General features: G+C 36.8%; 1 long non-coding RNA gene and 1 other non-coding gene across 2 annotated transcripts in view; both read right to left on the bottom strand.

The window, feature by feature from the left end:
• Positions 1-5,372: 5,372 nt before the first annotated feature.
• Trnap-agg (transfer RNA proline (anticodon AGG)) lies at positions 5,373-5,444 on the bottom strand. Its single transcript has one exon. It is a non-coding gene; the product is annotated as a tRNA-Pro (tRNA).
• Positions 5,445-7,563: 2,119 nt separating this feature from the next.
• LOC149787625 (uncharacterized) overlaps positions 7,564-21,244 on the bottom strand; it is a 33,904-nt gene continuing 20,223 nt past the window's right edge. The window contains exons 2-4 of the long non-coding RNA XR_016424078.1: positions 13,413-13,517; positions 12,762-12,935; positions 7,564-8,497 (exon numbers count right to left, since the gene is read on the bottom strand). This is a non-coding gene — a long non-coding RNA (uncharacterized LOC149787625). The remainder of the gene's footprint in view (positions 8,498-12,761; positions 12,936-13,412; positions 13,518-21,244) is intronic.

Genomic DNA, 21,244 nt, shown 5'->3' with positions numbered 1-21,244 from the left:
TGAGGTGAACGACAGGATTGCAAAGACAGCAGCAGTGATGGCCAGACTTAACCAGAGGGTCTGGAACAACCCCAAGCTCACTGAGAAGACCAAACTGTGTGTATACCAGGCCTGCGTGCTCAGTTCACTCCAGTACAGCAGCGAAACATGGACCACCTATGCCAGACACGAAAGGAAACAAAACAGCTTCCGCCTGAGATGCCTGCTGCGCATTCTGCACAGCCAGTGGCAGGACAAAGTACCCAACACGGATGTTCTGGAACGCGCCGACATGAACAGCATGTTCTCCATTCTCAGGCGCCTTCGCTGGCTTGGCCATGTCAAGAGAATGAACCCAGGCCGCATTCCCAATGACCTGTTATATGGGGAGTTAGCAGAAGGTGCACGATCGACTGGACGACCAAGTCTGCGCTGCAAAGATGTTTGCAAGAAGGACATGAAGACGTCCAACATTAATGATAACGACTGGGAGAGCTGTGCTAACGATTATTCGACCTGGCGGCTATATATCAAACAGGGCGTTCAAAAAGCAGAGGCAGACAGAAACATAAAACAAGCTGAAAAGAGAGCTAGAAAGAAGGAGAAACAAAAACTTACTCCGGAGCTACAGCATCGTCTCCCGTAGACGGAATGGTGCCAAAGAAGAAAAGAGAATGCTCCAACCCACAAAATGCCATCGGAAATTATCAATGTTTCACATACGCACATGTGCACACACATAATATATTTTGAACTGAGGTTCAAGATAATTGCAACACCATGATGACATAACATTGCTAATAAACGCTCCTTTCTCTCAAGACACTGTAAAATATTATCAATTAAAACACGTTTTTACTTCATGATGATAAAAGAATGCAATGACAAAAAAGTTATTTATAACATTTCAAACAACTGTTTGGCTGAATAGAAAGCAAATCCCTACCAACGAATTATGTTTAACTAAAGAATGCAAAATAATTAAATAGTCTCATATTAAAGTTCCTAAAATGCACATCTGCTTTAATTGGCTTCTGTTAAAAGTAAAATTTCAAATCATTCTGTACACTCTGCGAAACGGTGCTGGACAGCTGTGAGCTGCTCACAATCGCAGCTGGAGTTCCGAATCCAGCAAAGAAAAGGAATCTTACTGGATACGCCGCCTTAGAACACTGAAATGAAGCGGTTTAAACCAAAAAGACTTGAAAAAGACAGCCATGCACAAATAAAATGATCTTTTGCACCCGACACAGTTTCTTCTAAATAATTATCTAAATTTGCTTAATATCCTATAATTACAGCTATAGAAATGAAATATCCGGGATATAATTTGTCTTTACATAAATTTACATAAAAGAACAGATGTCGTTATGGCTCATCGATTTCTAGGTCAATAAAAGCATTTTCTAGCATCTGCAACAAGTTGAAATAAAGTAGTTGAAACATAACACATTTAAAGGTTTAATTCCTGTAGAAACAGCCATGTAAAAAGGTTTGCAAACACAACGGCTTTTGTGTTTTATTTGTTTGTCTTGTATATGTTTAGTATTTGCCTTTGAAAAAGACTCGTTGTGTGTCGAAAGCGCTTAAGCTAGTTAGATACTGGTTTTGCACGGTTCTTTTTCAGTTTATTGCATTGCTTTTAATCAATCACTGACACACGTGATCCATTGCTGGATCCAGATCCAGTGCATTCGCCATATGATTTGTATTCTTTATATATATATATATATATATATATATATATATATATATATATATATATATATATATATATATATATATATATATATATATATATATATATATATATAAGACGTTATAAATATATATAGAGAGTACCGATACAGAAATTACAAATTTCTCCTACTTAAGCCTCTTCTTATCTAAAATGCTAATTATCGTAAAGAGAAAAATGGTAACTATCATAATGTGTTCATAGTTCTTAAGAAGAAATAAAACAAAACCAGCTAGCAGAGTTATGCATTTACTTCTCATTTCAAAAGAAAAATATTAAATTTTCGTAATCCTCTTATTTACATCATTTATAGTATGTCATATACTGAGGACCTCAAATAGGTAATGATTTAATATTGAATGTATAAAAAGAGTTGATAAAGATCAGTTTTTGCAAGCCTTGGCGAGAAAAAGCTCGACATTATTCAACGTGTTTCATAAATTTAATATTAAATCATTACCCATTTGAGATTCTTTTATCACATAGTTTTTATTTCATTGGAAATTATTTAGATAAAAAGAAGAATGAATTATTTCGTTTATTCTGACAGACGCTACACCTTTCTTTTGGTGTGCGTAAAAATAGTTCAAAACAAAGTTGAACTAGTAAAAGTAGATTATTTTTTTTATAAACTATAAATCAAAGAACAAGCGTCCATCCGAATAAACAGAACATTTTATGAAGACAAAATCATTTTTAAAACATAATGTTCAATACGTGTGATTTCACATGGTTTGATACGATACACAGTACCGGTAAGAGTCCATGTTCACCATAAAATGTCACTTTCACAACCAAACATTACTTTTTTGCTATATTTATTTGAAAAGAGGGTTACTGGATGGAGAAGTTCCTATATTCGCTTTAATGTATTTGTGACCGGATATTTCCAGTATTTGCTTTGGAACAGTATTTTGTACAGAAGACGTAAACAAATTTCTGTTTGATGCGGATTTACATCACATATTTACCGCGTAAATATGATGTGGTTGGACGAAATTCTGTCAGTTGGGAGACCGGTTTATGTCCACATTCTTCTATGAACAGAGGTGAGCTTATTTACTTCTGTTAGTTAACATTTAGACCATGCTTGTATATATGGTGAATTATACGTTATAGAGCTACCGCCCCCTCTACCTCCACCCCACACACCTGCTATCAAATGAGCAGTACCCTTAGTTTTATTTCTTGTAGCTCTTGTCTTTGGGTTTTACGCCATTCTTCATATAATGATGTTGTTATTCATGACATAACAAGCCCTAATGGGGGTGAATTGGCCATATTCATATGGACCAGTCCATTTTTCTCCAATTCCCTATCGTTGAGTCGATTCGAAAAATGGTCGCCAAAATGTTCGTTGCAAACAAAAAATGCCAGAAGGCGGGGATTAAAAAGTATACGCACGATCGCAGCCAGTCACTAATAAGAAGAGGGCACAATAATTTCATGGTCTTATTTGGACCAATCAGAATCACATAAAGTGATATGTAACACGTTGTGATATCAAAAATATGAAACTGTACATACTATAGGAAAACTATACCGACTATGTTATAAATATTAATTCATAAATATGTTGAGAATTTAGTTATGCTGCAAGCATCATGTGAGAGTTTAAATCATTTCAAGATATTAAATTCAAATGCATACAGGTGTTGCAATGAAACTTGAAAGTACATATCAATCAAAGTGTAGAATAAAGCAGCTACAAGAGACCTGAGACAGAAGGTTCGTTCTTGTACAGATTTACAACGTCTACATTCGGAAATATATCAGTGTTATTGTGAGTAAATAAAAAGAATCAGGTGTCCTTCGAGCGTGTCTTTTTATCTGATACTAACGGACTTTGAGACAAGGAGAACATGCAATAATGAAGACTCATTTAGTTTAATAATGCTATTTTGTGTATATTTTTCGCAAGGAAAACCAAGCCTATAAACTATTACTGTTCACAGTTTTAATGCAGCCTTTTGGGTCTATAACTCTGTCTTTTAGATCTATGTAGTATTAATTGCTGTCAGTAGATTTTACTTTCTTATTTACCTAAACCTGTATTGAAAAGGAGGCTCATAAATCTCGCTCATTAAATAGTACTCTACATTTACAGTCATCCAGGTATGATACCAGATGTATGCTTGACTCCATGCAGATTTTGGGTCGATGGACGCCAAATTTGACATTCCTGTCCACTCTAAGTACAGTAGTTTTTCAGGTGAGTTTCAGAAGAAAACAAACATATTTGCCCTATTTGCACTGGGTGTATTAGGCAATGTTTGTTTCAGGTTTCCTCTTTGAAGCACATCATTTATTAGGATAAGAAAACAGAAACAAAAGCAAGTATGATGTGCATTAATATTTAAAATAGAAGAACATGTTTATTTTATTTCTAATTGCTTCCTGTATTTTCATCATATTTACGTCTCTTCTTCTACGACTTTTCCTTGAGAAAAGTCCGATCACCGTTACACTTGCACAAGATGCAGAGGCCTAAGGTGGTATGTTCTTGAATCTATTAATTATATGCGACTATACTAATATGGTTGTTGTTCGAAATCGACACTTCACTGTACACTCTGAGACGCAAAGACTGATTATAGATAACAGCAAAATGTAATTCTCTTGACGCTTTTAAATATTGTTTTGGAGGTAGTATATTGTTAACTGTACTAACTTTGATTTACAGACGACATCCTTGGAATGAATTGATTGAGTTTATGGCCTTTTTTATTACTGAACTGCATGCAAAACGAATCTGTTGAATAAGCTGGCAATTGAGAAAGAATGTGGCCGTCACAAAAATAGAAATTGTTTTGGCATGTAAGTGACATTAGGCAGTTGAGGTAAAATGAAAAGTCGGGTTATATATCCTTACGAACGAAAAGTAAGTGTTCATCGTGGTTCAGCGGTAGAATGCTCCCCTGCCACACAGGTGGTCCTGGTTAGATACCCGGCCGATGCAAAACTATTTTGATAATGAGAGTATGGTCCATAATAGTACCAGTCCCATTTTCGCTGAATTGTGCTTTCTGTGCCAATGCAAGATATCTCAAAACCTTTTCCAGTTACATTTCTTTACTCAAATGAAAATATTACCTCGTTTTACAAAACATTCGGTGGGATCATGAGGTACATACATTCAGTCGCAAAGATATATAGACCGCTCCGGTGGCCTAGTGGTTAGAGCGTCCGCCTCGGATGCTGGAGGTCGTGGGTTCGATCCCCGGCCGAGTCTTACCAAAGACTTACAAAAATGGCACTAACAGCTGCCTCGCTTGGCGCTCAGCATTAAGAGGTTAGTGTTAGGACTGGTCGGCCAGGTGTCAGGATAACATCACTATAAACTGCCACATTGCAGACATCGTAGTGATATGACTGAATGATTGTTAAAGCTAATTTAAAAGTCCAAATCATATATATATATATATCATTTCAATAAATAAAAAAAAGTTCACTAATGGTACTTGATTGCCTTTATCGAAACCTATGCTTTTTTTTCTTCTTCTTCTTCTAGAAATGACCGAATGTGTTATTTAAAATTCAAATGCTCGTACATTTTACATGGGATTCACAAATCAAGTAGTGAAAAATCAGTTTTTATAAATATGGATTCATTAATTTGCATTGATATGGATTGTTCATGTGTACAAAATCTCTGGGGCTCGTCCGGAATTTGAACCCGGGACCTCTTGCACCCTAAGCGAGAATCATACCCCTAGACCAACGAGCCGCTCGTATATGTGATATTTTTTCCCGCTTGTATATATCGTGTAGCATTCAAGCTGAGACGCAGCTGTTACTCAGACTTTTATATGTGCATCCTGTAACAGATGAAACCTGCTAAGTTCATTCCACAAGTATATTCCACGTGCACATTTTAAATTTGAAATTGATACTTCAATGTATCATTGACTACAGAAATGATCAGTACATTTTTGTATGATTCATGTTGTAAGAATGTCTTATAATATTTCGTTATATGAATGAGATCTGGTTTAGAGTTTTGGTATTTTAAAAAATGTTGTAAGATTTCATGCATTTTTTCTGACGCAATTTGTGTGAAAATGTAAACTATCTGTATTAAATTTTTGTCATTCATGTATAGGATTGATTTTTCTATATCTGAAATTATGTGTCAACGAATCAATAATTAGTAAATTAACCTATTAGAACAAGTTGTGAAGTCCATTAAATTCGTGTGTAATTAAGTTGTGAATTCTCTTCAACCGAAAATCGAGTTAGAGTGTGGGTAGTTTAACTGGTAATTTACGTGTTGGTAGTTTGACTGGTAATTTACAGCCACAGCGATGTGGTATTGTTTATATAAAGAGGGCTAGTTATATCATGTCCCCGGTAGGAATGCCAGGACGCTAGAATAAACTAAACTTTACGACAAGTAGGATTGTTAATCTATAGTAGGATGTTTATTTATTAATTGAGAATGACCATAACTAGTTCTGCTGATTTTCGGTTAATGAGATCTTTCGCAAAAGAGAATGGGAATCTTGGTTGATACCAGAAGAAGAAAAAATCTAGCATGAGTTTAGGTTGTGTTCTATATGTCATCTTTTCAAGGGAAACAAAATAGCTCAACACACATCTGACTGCACAGTAGAAAAGAGAGCGCAGTCCGAAACTAATATTTGCTGACCCGAAGAGGCCAGTGAGAGAACGAAAAGAAAACGAAAACAATTACCGATCACCAGCATTGACTTGGGAAGACCGGAAACACCAGATGATGGTGTCATGCTGGAAATCTGAATTCGATTTACCATTCAACCATATGGTAAAATTTGTTTTATCAGTAACAGAATGGCTAAATGAAATTTGCATAATATTGTAACTCTGTTTTTGACAGATAGCGAATTCTTCATATGTCATTTGTTGATTATGTAATTAATTAAATTATTAAATTTTACATACGGGGGATAGTGTTTTTCTATTCTATATCCCTCTTCAGTTCACTGTTATCCAATTCTTAATTTCATACTGTATGTTATTAATTACTCGATCCGGGCAATAACACTGTGGTTTATCATCTCATACACAACAATAGCCAAAAGCCGTAGGGATTGGAGAAGATCATACACATCCACCCCAAACACCCCATCACAATTTATGCAATCGTACTTAGTTCAGTAACTGATTTTTCAAAGCACTGGACCATGCTATTAAATGTATCTGGAAGAAGATGATGTTCCACCTCAAAGAATTGCAGATATTTTTTAGGAGTTTTTATCCATCAGTTTAACTAAAATTAGGGATCTGATATATTTATTTTCACAACGTGTCCATGAAAAGTTAAAACGATTTCGTCAAGTTCAACAGAATTTATTTTATAAGTTTCCTCAAATTCCCTAAACTACAAGATCTATGCTTGCGAATTTTCCTGTTAAAGACTAAAATAAAGAAAAGCAAATGACAAATCATATTGCTACTTGGAAACACCTATGTGCTAATGTTATTTAATGAGCGTTTTAGTTTCCAAGATTACTTTCCAAGGACTCGTAAGGTATCCTCTACAAATAAGCTGGAATTAAGGTTATGTATATATTGATTAATATGGATCTGAAAATAAGTATTCCGAAATTTATGTTATTGAATTTTTAATAATATGGTGTTTTATAGGTTTACGCTGGAAGCTGAATTAATATTGTGAGTCCTGCAACAGTTTTCTAAACACCACTATCATGGTGTAAATATTTCTGCAGTCTTGAAATTCTGGGGCAAATAAACTTCCATTATACTGGCTGTGTGCTAAGCTAATTTTAACTCATCATTGCTAGCCTCTTTCTGTCTGCCTAATGGCATTGACAAAGGAAATATAAAACCCATTTAACAACTTGAGCTTATCGCATGTTTCAATTTTATTGTCAACCATGAAATTGAACAGGAATGATGAAAGTGTGAAGAGAAACAAGCGACAAGGATTTGCAAAGAAAACTTGCTGGAAATGAGATCAGTCAAGGTGAGCGGCCATATACATTTCAATTTCAATTGATTTTTATCGAATCCTTATTTCTAGAAGGCACATATGGAAATATGAAGTCTCAAAATTCCACAATTGCTCTTACAGTTAAAACATGAAATGCTTTTTTACCTTTCTTACTGTCATGATCAGGATTGCATGAACTTCTTCTTATCAAAATCTAAATTAATTAAAAAACTGAACTAGTTTTAGGTCTGATCCAAGAGGTGGACTGATGTTTTTTAAGGGATGTAAAGATGAAAGCATATTATGGCATAGGTAATACCAACCATTTCATGTGCCTTTGAAAAACATTCAGTTAATTATTCTCCTAAACGTATATGCTTAAAATATTTTCAACTTGTGCGAAAATAAATATTATTGCACATTATCCAGCAGTCAAACGTGAATCGTGTGCAGCACTTAAAATGCAGTCTTTTGTTGGGTGTGGTGAACAAACCATTAAAAAATAAAATCACACAATTTTGTTGCGCAAACTAAACATTTTAAGCAAATATTAATTTTAGATGGTGTTTATTGAAACTTGATTATTACAACATAAGCAAAGACGAAAACCTGGCATTTGTTGACTTATTAATTACAACATACATTATTTCACTGCCTTTGCATTCTATTTTTACAGTTTTTATCTGCATCGCTTTTATGACAAAAAAAAAATGATTTCGTGTGGTTCTAAACACACAGTTGCATCCTTAATAAAGTGACAATGCATCATGCTTAATGGCATACAGGCTAGACTTTCTTGGCATACAGGCTACATTGTCTTGGCATACAGGCTACAATGCGACATAATTCTGAAACGAGAAGGTAGGTCAGATTGATTAAAATATAAATGTAACTTAGAACGAAAGTGCACATCCGTTCATATCTCACTGGTTACATCTTTTTCTCAGTAAACATTATGCTCAAAAGAATTTATGCTTATTCTTTATGAATTCATTTTTTATATATGCATGCAAAAGCAACATAAATAACAGTGTGTGGATTGGATTGGCTTAGAGTGTCGAAAGAAATGGAGAAAAAAATGTATAAATAAATATTTACATAAACACAACAATGGTCGTAGGCTATGTTGCTCACTCATGAACTGATAACCATAGTGTTTCTTTACACAATGCTGATCGCAATGTCTTGTTATTTTCATTAGTTGGACTGTTATTTACAATGTTGATCGCGCGTGTAAATAAAACAACCAGAACGATGATAGTTTCTTCGATTTAGCACATAATTCATTTCAAACAATAAACTATGTCTGTTCTTAACGCCATTAGTATCAATATAAATGATCGCTTGAATATTGTGTGGTCAAGCTGTGTTTTCATATTTGTTTATTTTTTTTTGGGGGGGGGTCGTTTCTAAATATAATGCAAATTTTTAACATTCGAGAATCGGATCGTGTCAGAGACAACGTGTGCCGGAGGTGCATTCCTGCTGCTTATATATGCAGATTTCCCTCTGCAATAGAGGACCTGACAGTAGAAATATGGATGCATGCAAAGAGGTCTTCGGGAGGATCATCGTTGACCGAGGCATGTTTTTTCAAAGAAATATAATCATCATAAGCCTTCTTCATGGCATAGCATTTTGTCTTTATTTTTGTCCTCTATAATTACTTTTCCTACTATCAAGGACTTGGAATACAGTCAGTATAATGGTCGGGCTTAATCCAGTTTAATTGATTCAATATATATCTCTCAATTAATGTTGTTTCCGACGATACTGCCCATTTTCATCACTATGTCACTAGGTTACAAAAAAATACAGTCACCGTCAAAAAGTATATTCAAATACCACTAAACAGTCAATTAAACAGTCATATCAATCGTAACCCTGCTCTCCGAAACTTAATAGCGCCTCAAACATTCTGATAGTGTTTGATGCTGTCGTAGTATATTGTGTAATATAATTTGTTCTGAACCTATACACCTGAGGTAAAACTCACACAGAGCTATTATACTTTGATTCAATCTTGTTGTTCTCTTATATGTCGGAATTTCACAAATGTTGAAAATCAAACTTAATTCTTTCACATATATGTTCTTGTTTTTAATTTAAATCCATAATCATTTCATAAAGGTATTTTACATTCGGACAGTAGGTTTTGCATCTGGATGTAAATATAAAATTTACATGCCAATTTGACTAATTCCGGTACATTTCCGTCTATGAAACATATTTTAAGATGTCATTCACACTGATCAGTTTAACTGATTCCGTCAGTGTAGTCTCGCTTCACACTAATCAGTTTTTTTTTTTTACATGAAGCCTCAATTGGCAAATGTTAAAATGTTGCTATGAATACTGTTTAATGGCTCCTATGTAAATAATCTTATCCAATATAATACAGGTTTTCAATTTTTTCTCCTCGTTTCGTGATTTTAGTATCTTAACTTGGTAAGAATGCGTAAACCGGTTTTATTCGTTCAGCCGAGTTGCAGGACAATGATAAAGTCAGCACAAATATTTGGGTTTTTTGTGTTTCAGATTTGTAATTTGGTCAGCACAAATATTTGGGTTTTTTTGTGTTTCAGATTTGTAATTTGGTTAAAGGTTTTTGAGGAAAGATATAGAAAATCCTTTACTTTGATTTTATATTTTAAGTTTCGTTGAAACTAGGAATGAGTTTATGTAACAAGACAGCCCCATCACGTTACCTCCTACCCATTGTTGAAAAATGTTGTACTAGCGAAGAGGTCAAGATCCTCTAAAGTTTAATATCTCTGCAACCAAACATTGTATCACACACCAGGCTGTACGCAAAGCTAAGAGAAATAAAAGTCACAGTGACCATATTTTGGTGGATGGTGTAGTACTTACCAGGTCACACCAACACACAAAATTGTATAGCTGCGTGCAAAAATGCATGCGAAACGAAACTGAACTTAATGAAATAATTAACACATATCACTCGTGCTTCTCGTCAGTATTTCTCGATATCTAAATTTTGTTAACCAGCGGCAAGGCAAGGCTTACGGGTGCTCGACGGGAGCTTGATGTTGAAAAAAATCAATAATCAGAATGAAAATAATCCAAACCGAGTGGCAAAATTACCTCAGATAGACCCAATACAACTCTATCTATCATACTATAAAAGTCTCCTGCAGATTGTTACTTTCCTCAACATCAAGCTCTCGTGGAGCACCCGTCACAAGGCCGTGGGTAGCTGGTATTCCAAGCATGTGCATTACCAAGTTGAATATTAATCAATAACGCCAGACGCTGTCGGCTCTGTTTAGTCGAATAGGTATATATCACAGCATGGTCTCCAACAGAATTATTTTCTGGGAAAGGAAGCAGCAAACATGTAGTGGTCAGCTATAACGTTTTACGGATGTAGGCCAAAACATGTGGTGGGGGTCGACAGGACAAGTGCCACCCTCTCCCCTTGCCCATATGTGCGAGCGCCAATGTATCACATTGAGAGAGAGAGAGGGGGGTGGGGGTGGGGGTGTTTTCGGCATTGAAATGGAAGATAAAAGCAACCGGTCGTATTTATCATGTCATCTTATGTAACAACAACGTAGAACGAATACATAAAATTGCGGAACTAATAAAAATGAATCAGCGTGAGCTAGTTTTCAAACAGAGAGAAGGAAAGTGTGTGTGTGCATGTGTGTGTGATTTGGATTTTTAACGTAGCTTTAACAAGTTTCAGTCATATCGCTACAATGTCTGCTGTGTGGCAGTTTATAGTGATGTCAAGCACTGGGGCATAATGCTGCAGACATGTAGCATGATGTCCCACCCAGTCACATTATCCTGACACCAGGCCGACCAGTCCTAACACTAACCTCTCAATGCTGATTGCCGAGAGAATAGAAAAAGGAAAGTGAATATATTCTCTAAATACATACATAGAATAAAATTAGATGATGGGTATTTAAAACTGAGTTTTATTTATTGAGATCCTGTAAATGAAAAAAATTAAAGAAAACACTGAGAAAAAAACCAACAAAACAACAACAAAATACTAGCCTGCTTTAAAAGTGTTTCACCAATGAAATCCAGAACTACACCAGAATATAAATTCCGCCATGCTCGTTTGAACATAGTATGAATATATTCCAGAAGATAATATCATGTAATATTTTCAGGTATATTTAGCTGCACTGTTAGAAACGTTTGTACTTTCAAGTTAATTTCTCTTCAGCAAACGAAATAACGGTTATTCTCAACACAACATCACATGTACAAATGACGCGTGTTAGCAATTTGAAAAAGACAAGGGCGTGATCACATGAGCAACAGAAAATGATTAGCGACATGTATATTGACAGATGATATGACATTTTGTATATAAAAGTGAGAAAAGTAGTCTGCATGGGAAGGGTGTGACCGCCCTGAGAGAGAGAGAGAAAGAGAGAGAGAATATTAAAAGATAGAAAGCCGCGATAATACAAGAAATTAGTGAGATTACAATATTTTGCGTGATATCAGCGATATTGTAGGGCTCGGAAGCCAAAGGATCAGAAAACTCAATTTCTCCACCAATACTATTTTCGTTGCCCCACCGTACAATATCGTTATTATTCAACTGGCGCATATAGCTTACGTAAAAGCGTGTCAGAGTTACCTAATTTGTTTGGTAGGTTCATGTTGCAATCACCAAGAGATATCCCCGATCAACTGCGTAACAGTGGCCTAAGGGCTAACAATACACAAAAAACCGATCTAATGGCAAAATTTGGTACGGTTTGGAGAATCGACAGACGAATGGGCAAGGATATCGTCCTACGCCTCCTCAACAATCGTGTTAGGGTACAGAAAAAATTATGTGCATGTATTTCATTTTATAAAGACATGAAATAATGTCTTAGGTGAATTTTTTTTAATGAATTTGCAGGCATTCGCTGATTATTTTACACGTTATGTAGAGAGAAATCGATTGAGGGACAAAGAAAGATAAATGACAAGAGGAAAACTATGCACTACTGACACGAATGGATGAATTAATGACTGACAACAGATCCTCATTTCAGACACGCAAACACTTAGCACTACTGACACGAATGGATGAATTAATAACTGACAGCAGGCGGACTAATAGTAAATACTCACTACCGGTACCCCAAAACGGTCTACCCGGGTAACTCGGTGTTCGGGGCTCCAGGATTTGCAGACTGGACACTGCACGTGCCAGATGAAGCTCCCCCTAAACAGGTTGTCTGATCCACGAAGTTTTGGATGGCAGAAGGTACAAGAAATATGGCCGCATCCTAATTTATAGAAAGACTGCAAGAGACATATAAAAAAAAAATCGCAAAAAGTCGCACAAAATGTATTATAGAATTTCATGATGGTCCATAATTTCAGAATACAAGTTCTTACAGTTCTGTGTTTCCTATCGAGGGGTCAATATTTGGCAAGTTTGATTAGATAAAATATGAACTGAAATTAGTTTGGTGACCTTCTTCTCTGGCAAGACCATTCTGCTACTTCTTCTAGATAAGCAACGGAAACACCAAAATGTGGCACAATGTTCGATTATCTCACAATAAGATGATAATACCTATATGTATGCATACTATAACATTCTTTGGGGAAGAATTAAAACCAGAAAAACAGAACCTATACAAGTAAAACAAAATAAAAGAAACCACCAAAATATACATCAGATGAGTTACCTCTTGAAACATTTAATTGGAATTCATTTTCACGAGGATTACTTACAACTTAGTCGAAAGGGGTTAGTCATTTTCTCTAGCTTACCAAATCCGACTGCTTGCATACGGCACAATCATGTTCCCGTCTTCCCTCCCAGTAGTGGTACCGCCCACCAGTATCATAGTAATTCGAGTCTCGGTAACTGTTCATCTGAAAGAAAATCACATGTTTAACTAATTTTGAGCCTTTTTCTTGACAAGATGTCATTATCCTTCTTTCCATTGTTGTATCAGGAAGTGATAATGCGCCACAAAGTTGCTGGAAACCATGCAGTTATCATCAGAAAATTCTAACATGTTCAAAAAGTTGCAAATACATTATTGGGAGAAACAGAAGCTCTAACGCCCGTCATATTGAAGGAAAAAGAAATGATATTTTTATAGAGCGAAGATTGTTTGCTTCTTTGCTTCCTATCCTTGTCTATGGGGGGGGGGGGGGTTGAGGGTTGTTGTGGGATAGCTAGACACCCGCAGCCCCATAGATTCATGAGCATATCATATGTTTACTCTTTAGCTTGAGATATCTCGATCAGGACACAAATTCTGTGTTCACTGGTTATGAACAGTTCAGACTTGTTTATTTTTCTTTCGTAGCATCTCCTTGTCACATAACCGCAGCGGCTAGGAAGCCATTAGCTCGGTCAGGCATTAGGAGGGACATTAAGTCATATTACTTGATTTAGACGAGCTAGTGGAAACCATGTACACAAACTAAACTTCAAATATTGGATATATGCAACAACTTTGCATTTGGAAAATGAGCAGAGCAACTCTTTATTAAAAACATGCAGATATTTCTTCTTTTTTGAAATTTGCCAAATGCAGAGTTGTTTTCTTTCAATCAAAGCAAAATATTATACAAATTGAAATATATTAGAATACAGTAAAAAAAAAAAATATTTTCATCTGAAACGTAGTGTGTACGACGTTAAGGACAATATTGGATTATCCTTGCCACTCGGATTAATGGTGTTGTGGTTTGTGGGTTAAACACAAAAAAGTTAAATGACTTAATGAGAATGTACTTTTCAAGAATAAAAAATTTGTTTCAATTGTATTTGTGCTTAAATTATTCATCAACTACCATAGTGCGCACACATTGAAACAATTCCATTAGTATGTAGTAATTGTGATAAATACTTCCTTTCTCCTGTCTATATGAACATATTTTAACCATATAAAATAACTGTTTGGAGGTTTTGCTATTTGTATTACTTTCGTACATTACAACATATTCGTCTTTTAAATGTCTTTTGTAATTGAAAAAGTAAAATTGTTTGAATATCTACTTTGAAATTTCTCGTTTTGTTGCCTATTCACACCGACTGAAATAACTCATAGACCCGCCTCTCGGTCCCATGTACGTTTCTTATGATCAAACAGGCCGTATTGACGGCGTACAATTATATCACACACATGTGAGAAAAATAAACATTAGAGTCTAGAGTAAACAAGCTTAAGGCTTCAGAAGCATACAAAGTGGACAATAGAGTCTCATAAAGGTCCATCTAGAGAAAGAAAGTGTTGATTTTAAATTCATCTATGTCCTTACAATACACCATTTTATGCTTCTTCTATATCTTAAGAGATCAGTAGTTACGGTTTCCAACTGGTTTTCTACGGAATAATGTATAGTCTAAATAGATAAACTATTATGACTCTATGGTCCTAAACTAACTAAAAGAAAGGAGCACAACCAACATGTTTTGTGAAATTCGGCAAATAATTTATTTTTCTAGAATACAAAAAGAAAATTCAAAGAGAATTGGTAAGTATTGCGAATTAAATTCCAAATAGTCCAAAACGTTTGATCGCAAGTGCTAATGAATAAAGTTCTAATTAAATTTCAGCGATGTTCGAAATAAGATCTAGCGTTGAAGGCGTTGACTGTCCGTATTCTTGAATGTACTAATGTATCAGAAGCCTGAAGCGTGATTATGTACTAATAGAATTTTGATGAATCGGAATCATATGATCCAAAGTGTCCTCGTCTGAATTCACTCTAATTCCAATTAATGTTTCTGTCTAAAAATATTATTTAATAGAATGTTGTACTTCCAGTTAGTAATTATTTGAAGAAATAAAATTCAACCCAAATCAAACACTGATCACAACAATACAAAAAATGATTTCGGTTTCAGATGTTATCGCATGAATTAATAATTTCTCAAATTAACAAGAATATATGCCCCTCTACCTGGCCAAAGTTACAATTTGTAATTTCTAAAAATATTGTGTCTTATTATTGGATTTTTCCATTCTAGAACAATCTGGATTGTTTACAAGATAAAATCTATTACTAAACTTGTAATAAAGAATACGGTAAGCATAATGTCCTTAACTGAGGCGAAGAAATGATAGTAGTTATGTGGGATAGGATAGCGACAATGAAAATTAGCATTACAGGACCCCTTGGGAACATATAGCGACAATGGAAATTTAACATGGAGAAAAATCGTGGGAACATATAGCGACAAGGGAAATTTAACATGGAGAAAAATCGTGGGAACATATAGCGACAAGGGAAATTTAACATGGAGAAAAATCGTGGGACTGTTGAGCGACAAGGGGATTTGAACATGGAGAAAAATCGTGGGAACATATAGCGACAAAGGAAATTAACATGGGATTTTTTTTTTAAATTTTAAAAAAATAAAAAAAGGGGTAGGCAATTCAAAGACTATCTCTTTTCGAGAAATATGGCTGGCCCTGAAAAGGGCCTTTGGGTTTTTTCTTCTTTTAACTTCTTAACTTCTTCCACCATCCTCTTATTTTGTCCATCATTCCTTTCTTCTTTTTCTTTTCTGTTTCCGGCAACCAGTCCGGGTGACCCATGGCTCTGAACTTCTCTTGGATTTTCATCCAGTTTGCATTTAGTTTCTCTAGTTCTTCCTTTTTCTTTCTATTTTCTTCTTCTTTTCTTTCCTTTGACCACTTTTCTTTGATCTTCTTGACCTCTTCGGTCAGCACATTCCTCATTACTTCTTCCGCTTTCTTAAGCTTGTCTAAGCCCCACTTCGCGAAACACCAATCTGTCCATTCCACAATGTCTTCTAAAAAACACCTTACACTTGTCACATAAACTATCGCTTCTTTCAACTTACCCACTTTCACATACGGTGGGTTAATTAAACCTCTGATTCTCTTCTCCTCATCCTCTATCATTTCTTTTACTATATCGATGGCTAAGTGGAGGCTGGTTACTTGTCTTGAGACGAAGTCTTTTGTCACTGCATGCCTCCATTCCTGTTCAAGCCTTTCTGCTACATTCAATCCATCCACCATCCAATACCAACTTCCCATAAGGTTGTTGTACAAAGCTGAAGCTGCTGGCATCTTCTTGTTTGCTTATTCCGTAGAATGGGCTCCAATGGCAAACACTGTTAGTTTTATACTTAAAGCGCGAACGTGAAGGAAAACATCCCCCTAAAAACATAAAATGGATCTTACCTAGATCATGACCCAACAACGCGCGTACGTGAAGGAAAACATCCCCTACTTTCTCATTTCATATAATAAAACCCTAACTTTACTCTTCACATACGCTAAGAAACCCATAATCTACTATTCACACTAACATACCTGAGCTCTTACAAACACAAACACACTAACACATACCCTCACAATTTTTAAGAAAGAGTTAGTGTTTATATACACACTACTCTACCTACACACATTGGCAAATCTATCGTTACTTCTTTTCTAGAGTATTGGGTAGCCCTGAAAAGGGCTGTTTTTTTAAACTCCAGATGCACCTATCTAATGGTTGCACCGTCCTGGCCTGGCGCCGCACACGCATCTTCTTCCCCAGTCTTCTTTCACCTTTCTTCTGGGGAGCGCAGAGGGAGGATGATTCGCTTCAACACCCCAATCCTCTGTCTCGGGAATATTGAACGACATCCTCTCTTCTCTTTTCTTTTCTTCTTCTTCCCTCTGTCTTCTCTCCTCTTCTTCCTTCTTTATTCTTGCTTCTTCTACTATAGCCTCCGCTGATAGTTCGTTTACTATCCGCCTGGCATATTCCAGGTGCATCTGGAGTTCTAACAGTTTCACTATTCTGCTAGTCATTCTTCTGGCTGTGTTGATCAATCAACAAGGGTAGCTGGACTGCCGAACGAGTTTCAATTTATAGTGAAAGCGCGGACGTGATGGAAAACATCCCCTAAAAAACATAAAATGGATCTTACCTAGATCGTGACCAAAATCAACAACAACGCGCGGACCTAAAAGAAACACTCACTCACTATTCTAAAATTTTTTATTAATCACTTCAGTAGACTATCCACATACGCAAAGCAATCCAATCTAACCCCAAATATACACCTCTAACAGCCAAAAAACTAACATCATTTTAATCTACTATCCATACCAAGTTACGTGAGCTCTTACAAACACAAACACACAAACACACAAACACATACCCTCACATTTTTTATAAAAGAGTTAGTGTTTATATACACACTACTCCACCTACACACATTGGCAAATTAATAGTTATTTCTTTTCTAGAGTATTGGGTAGCCCTGAAAAGGGCTGTTTTTTGTTTTGCTATGGCATTCTTTTTTTAGTTTCTAAGAATGCGATGTCCTCTGATTATAGACTTTCTGGCAATAGGTCTGCTTCTTCGGAAAGAGAAGAAGAACTCTTTGGTGTCGATACGGCAATCGACAAAGCCTCTGTCAGGTTCAGGTTGCTGCTGCTGCTGTTGTTGTTGCTGTTGCTGCTGTTTTTGAAGTCTGTACTTCTCTGTCCATTCTTCTTTCTCCCTGTTCACTTCTTCTCTGAAGAGCTCTTCTATCAGGTCTTCAGTGATTTTTAACATTCTCACATTCTCTATTTCTTCTGGCTTCGGTATCAGACTGTGTCTGACCCTATGCAAATTCACGTAGGCTTCGTTGAGCTTAGCTAGTTTGGAGCACATCTTCGTAGGAGGATGAGTCGACAATGGATGGTTAGACTGGAAACAACCCCGGTTCTTAAAGTGAAAGCGCGGACGTGAAGGAAAACATCCCCCACACGGTTTTCGAGCCGCAACGTTCAGTGAGTGTCATGAGAGGGATAGTAAGAAATGAAAGAGCATCAATTCAACATTCTTATAGCTAAACAAAAGACAAAAGCATTTTTTCAAAACACAACATTTTTTTATTCAAAAATCACTTAACACTAAACAACAACATTTTTAACAATAATCCAACACTATAACATCAAACAATTTTTTTCTAATCACAAACATTTTTTTCTTCAAATACAATCTACTTTAAACAGGGCTGACAACGTTGTGAATGAAATTGTGATTTCCACTGTTGGAAATCATTAGGCCATTGATGGACACTACGTTTCCTAGCTTGAGACAAAAGATAAGCATAATGGTCACAAAACCATCGATCTACTTTCACATCGTTTCTAGCAGAAGAACGAGGATCAAAATGAGTCACTAAATGTTCTAAGGAATAGCCCAGGCTGCGATGATGCAGAAAATACACACAGTACTGTCCACACACCAAGGAATCTGTGCCTTGCAATTTCACATTATTGAATCGGGTGGTCTGAGCATTTCTTCTCATAAAGTCGATGATATCGTCTTCCAAAGGGGGCAATCCGTACGAATCGAAATATTCCACACATCCTTCTTGAGGAAAGTAAACGGCTACCCAGTGGGTTCCTGGGAGATGACTCTCGTCCGTGTTGATCACGTAAGCTTGATGGTCTTTAGGTTTGCGATGAGGGAGTTCATCTTTAGCACAGACGACAGGATTCCAAGAAGCCGTATACGAACTGTGGTTCAAAAGGTAATAAAGTTCCCAGGTATCCATTGTTTTGTGTTTGTTTTTCTTCTTCACAGGTAATAATACGTCGTCAATTCGATCCTGACTTTTTGCTTGAAAATGTCTGACGAATAAACGGTTATTCGTTCTGTTTCCTCACTCTGATTCAGGAGAGCTTCGATACGATGGATCTCTTGAGTGGTTAATGGTGGACAAGAATGTTCACGCAAGTCTTTATACCACTGGTGCAACACGTCTTCGTTCGAGATGAGACTCCAAGCTTCGTCCAGATACTCGTCCAATTTTTCTTCTTGACTTAACATCAGGCATTTATCGTGTTGAATTTGACTGGGATGATCGTTTTGACATCCATAACAATTTTTCTTGATCAATTCCGTCATTTTGTCGACCAAGTGTTTGGCAAAACAGGAGACTAAATGGGCTTCTTGTTCTGGCCATCTTGACTTCATCATGATCACTTCTTCCACAGTCTCCTCACATTTCATGTCCAAAGTTTCTCCACTAGGTAAAGAGGGATAACAGTCTTCCATGGCTTTCTAATAATCTAGAATGACTTCTCTCAAACTGTTGATTTCTATGGTATTATCGAATTCTGCATACAGGATGACGTTCACTGTCTCTGTCAGAGGATTTGCAAACTGAAGTTCCACACGAATCTGGCCAGATTTTATAGGGTGGAAATGTCCCTCGTCGCTGCCTTGGTCTGGAGTGAAATCGAAAGCCCACAAAGCATAGCCTCCGTCATAATCGTTGTACGTAATGCCGTGAGTGGTGTTGGTTCCTAACTGTCCGGTGGCTTCGTACAGGGACAAGTACGATCTCAAGTAATTGTTCTTGGCAAAGTCAGGTTCGAAAGGTCGGGTACACAAGGTCTTGCCATCACGACTGACTTCGATTTTCTTTACGTCGAAGTGTTGAAAGTTAAAAGGATTTTGATTGAAAGCTCCGTTGAAGGCTGCATTCGAGACCATACCAAGGATCAAACGTTTGGGTAACTGTCCTTGGAACAGATGATCTTCGGTTATGGATTGTAGTCCAGCAGAAATGGTGAACGTTTTCACTTCCACACGTCGGATGGGATACTTGGCTGTCGTTCTGCTCAACGTCTGACTGATGTCGTTTGCCACTTTGGGTAACACTTCCACGCGCCGTACGTAGAGTCTGGCTTGTAGGATTGTGCTTTTAGGATTGCCACCTTTAGTAGCATCACCATCAGCCAACAAATGGAAAGCGGCACTGCTGCGATTCAGTCTCAGGCGCACATTGACACCGTTCAGCAAATATTTCTCTTGCAACCACATGTCCAAATGCAAACGATCCATCAGTTCTAAACTCTTTCCACCTAGGATTTTCTTTTGTCTTTCCTCAAAGCCGTCATTGTCTTTTTTTAATGTGTTGAACTCGTTCGCTTCGTCAGGTTCCCACAGCACACAAGCATTGAGATGAGTATCCTTGGCATCTATTCCGTACGTCAAGAGATTTTCCAGGTAGGCACGGTAAGGGTAAGTATCCATGCTACTGCTGACTAGTTTGTTATTCAAGTACAAGTCCACTGAGCTGAACAAGGAATGCATGAAATTGTTGACGGGAGCTATATTCTCAGTGTCTTCTACTGCACCATCCTCCTTATCTAGAACTTGGACTTTCAGGTACAAGTAACTGCTATTCAGATCGATGTAATCTTCGGGCTGTCCTTTGATTTCAAACTCGATGGGAGCTGAGGCTGCCAATGAGGAGACGGGATGAAATTCCACCCATTGGGATTCTTGCATGGTCATCATGGTGGGGGGCATGGCAAACAGATCCAGTTCCGTCTTGGAACAAGCGCAAGACTCTCGGTGCATCATTTTTTGTTGTTGCTGTGTTTCAATAATCGAAAACGTCTAAGTCTCGAACGGTTCTTCTTTTCTTGGCCTTTCTCGCTTGAAGTCTGGTGAAAGGGTGTTTTCTTCTTCGTCGTCTCTTTCTGCCTTGTCCTTGCTGAATGCTTGACTCGGTAGCCTGCAGGGCATTTATAGGTGTGTCTCGTCGGCCTAAAATGTCTTTGCCCGTTTGCAGCAAGACATTTTTGCCTGCCCTCATGAAGGCTTCT

This window comes from Sinohyriopsis cumingii, chromosome 11 (assembly GCF_028554795.1).
Source record: "Sinohyriopsis cumingii isolate HCF-2022 chromosome 11, ASM2855479v2, whole genome shotgun sequence".
NCBI classification, from domain to species: Eukaryota; Metazoa; Mollusca; class Bivalvia; order Unionida; family Unionidae; genus Sinohyriopsis; species Sinohyriopsis cumingii.
Note: the sequence above shows the minus strand (reverse complement) of the source record. Positions and strands in the feature narration are given on the sequence as shown.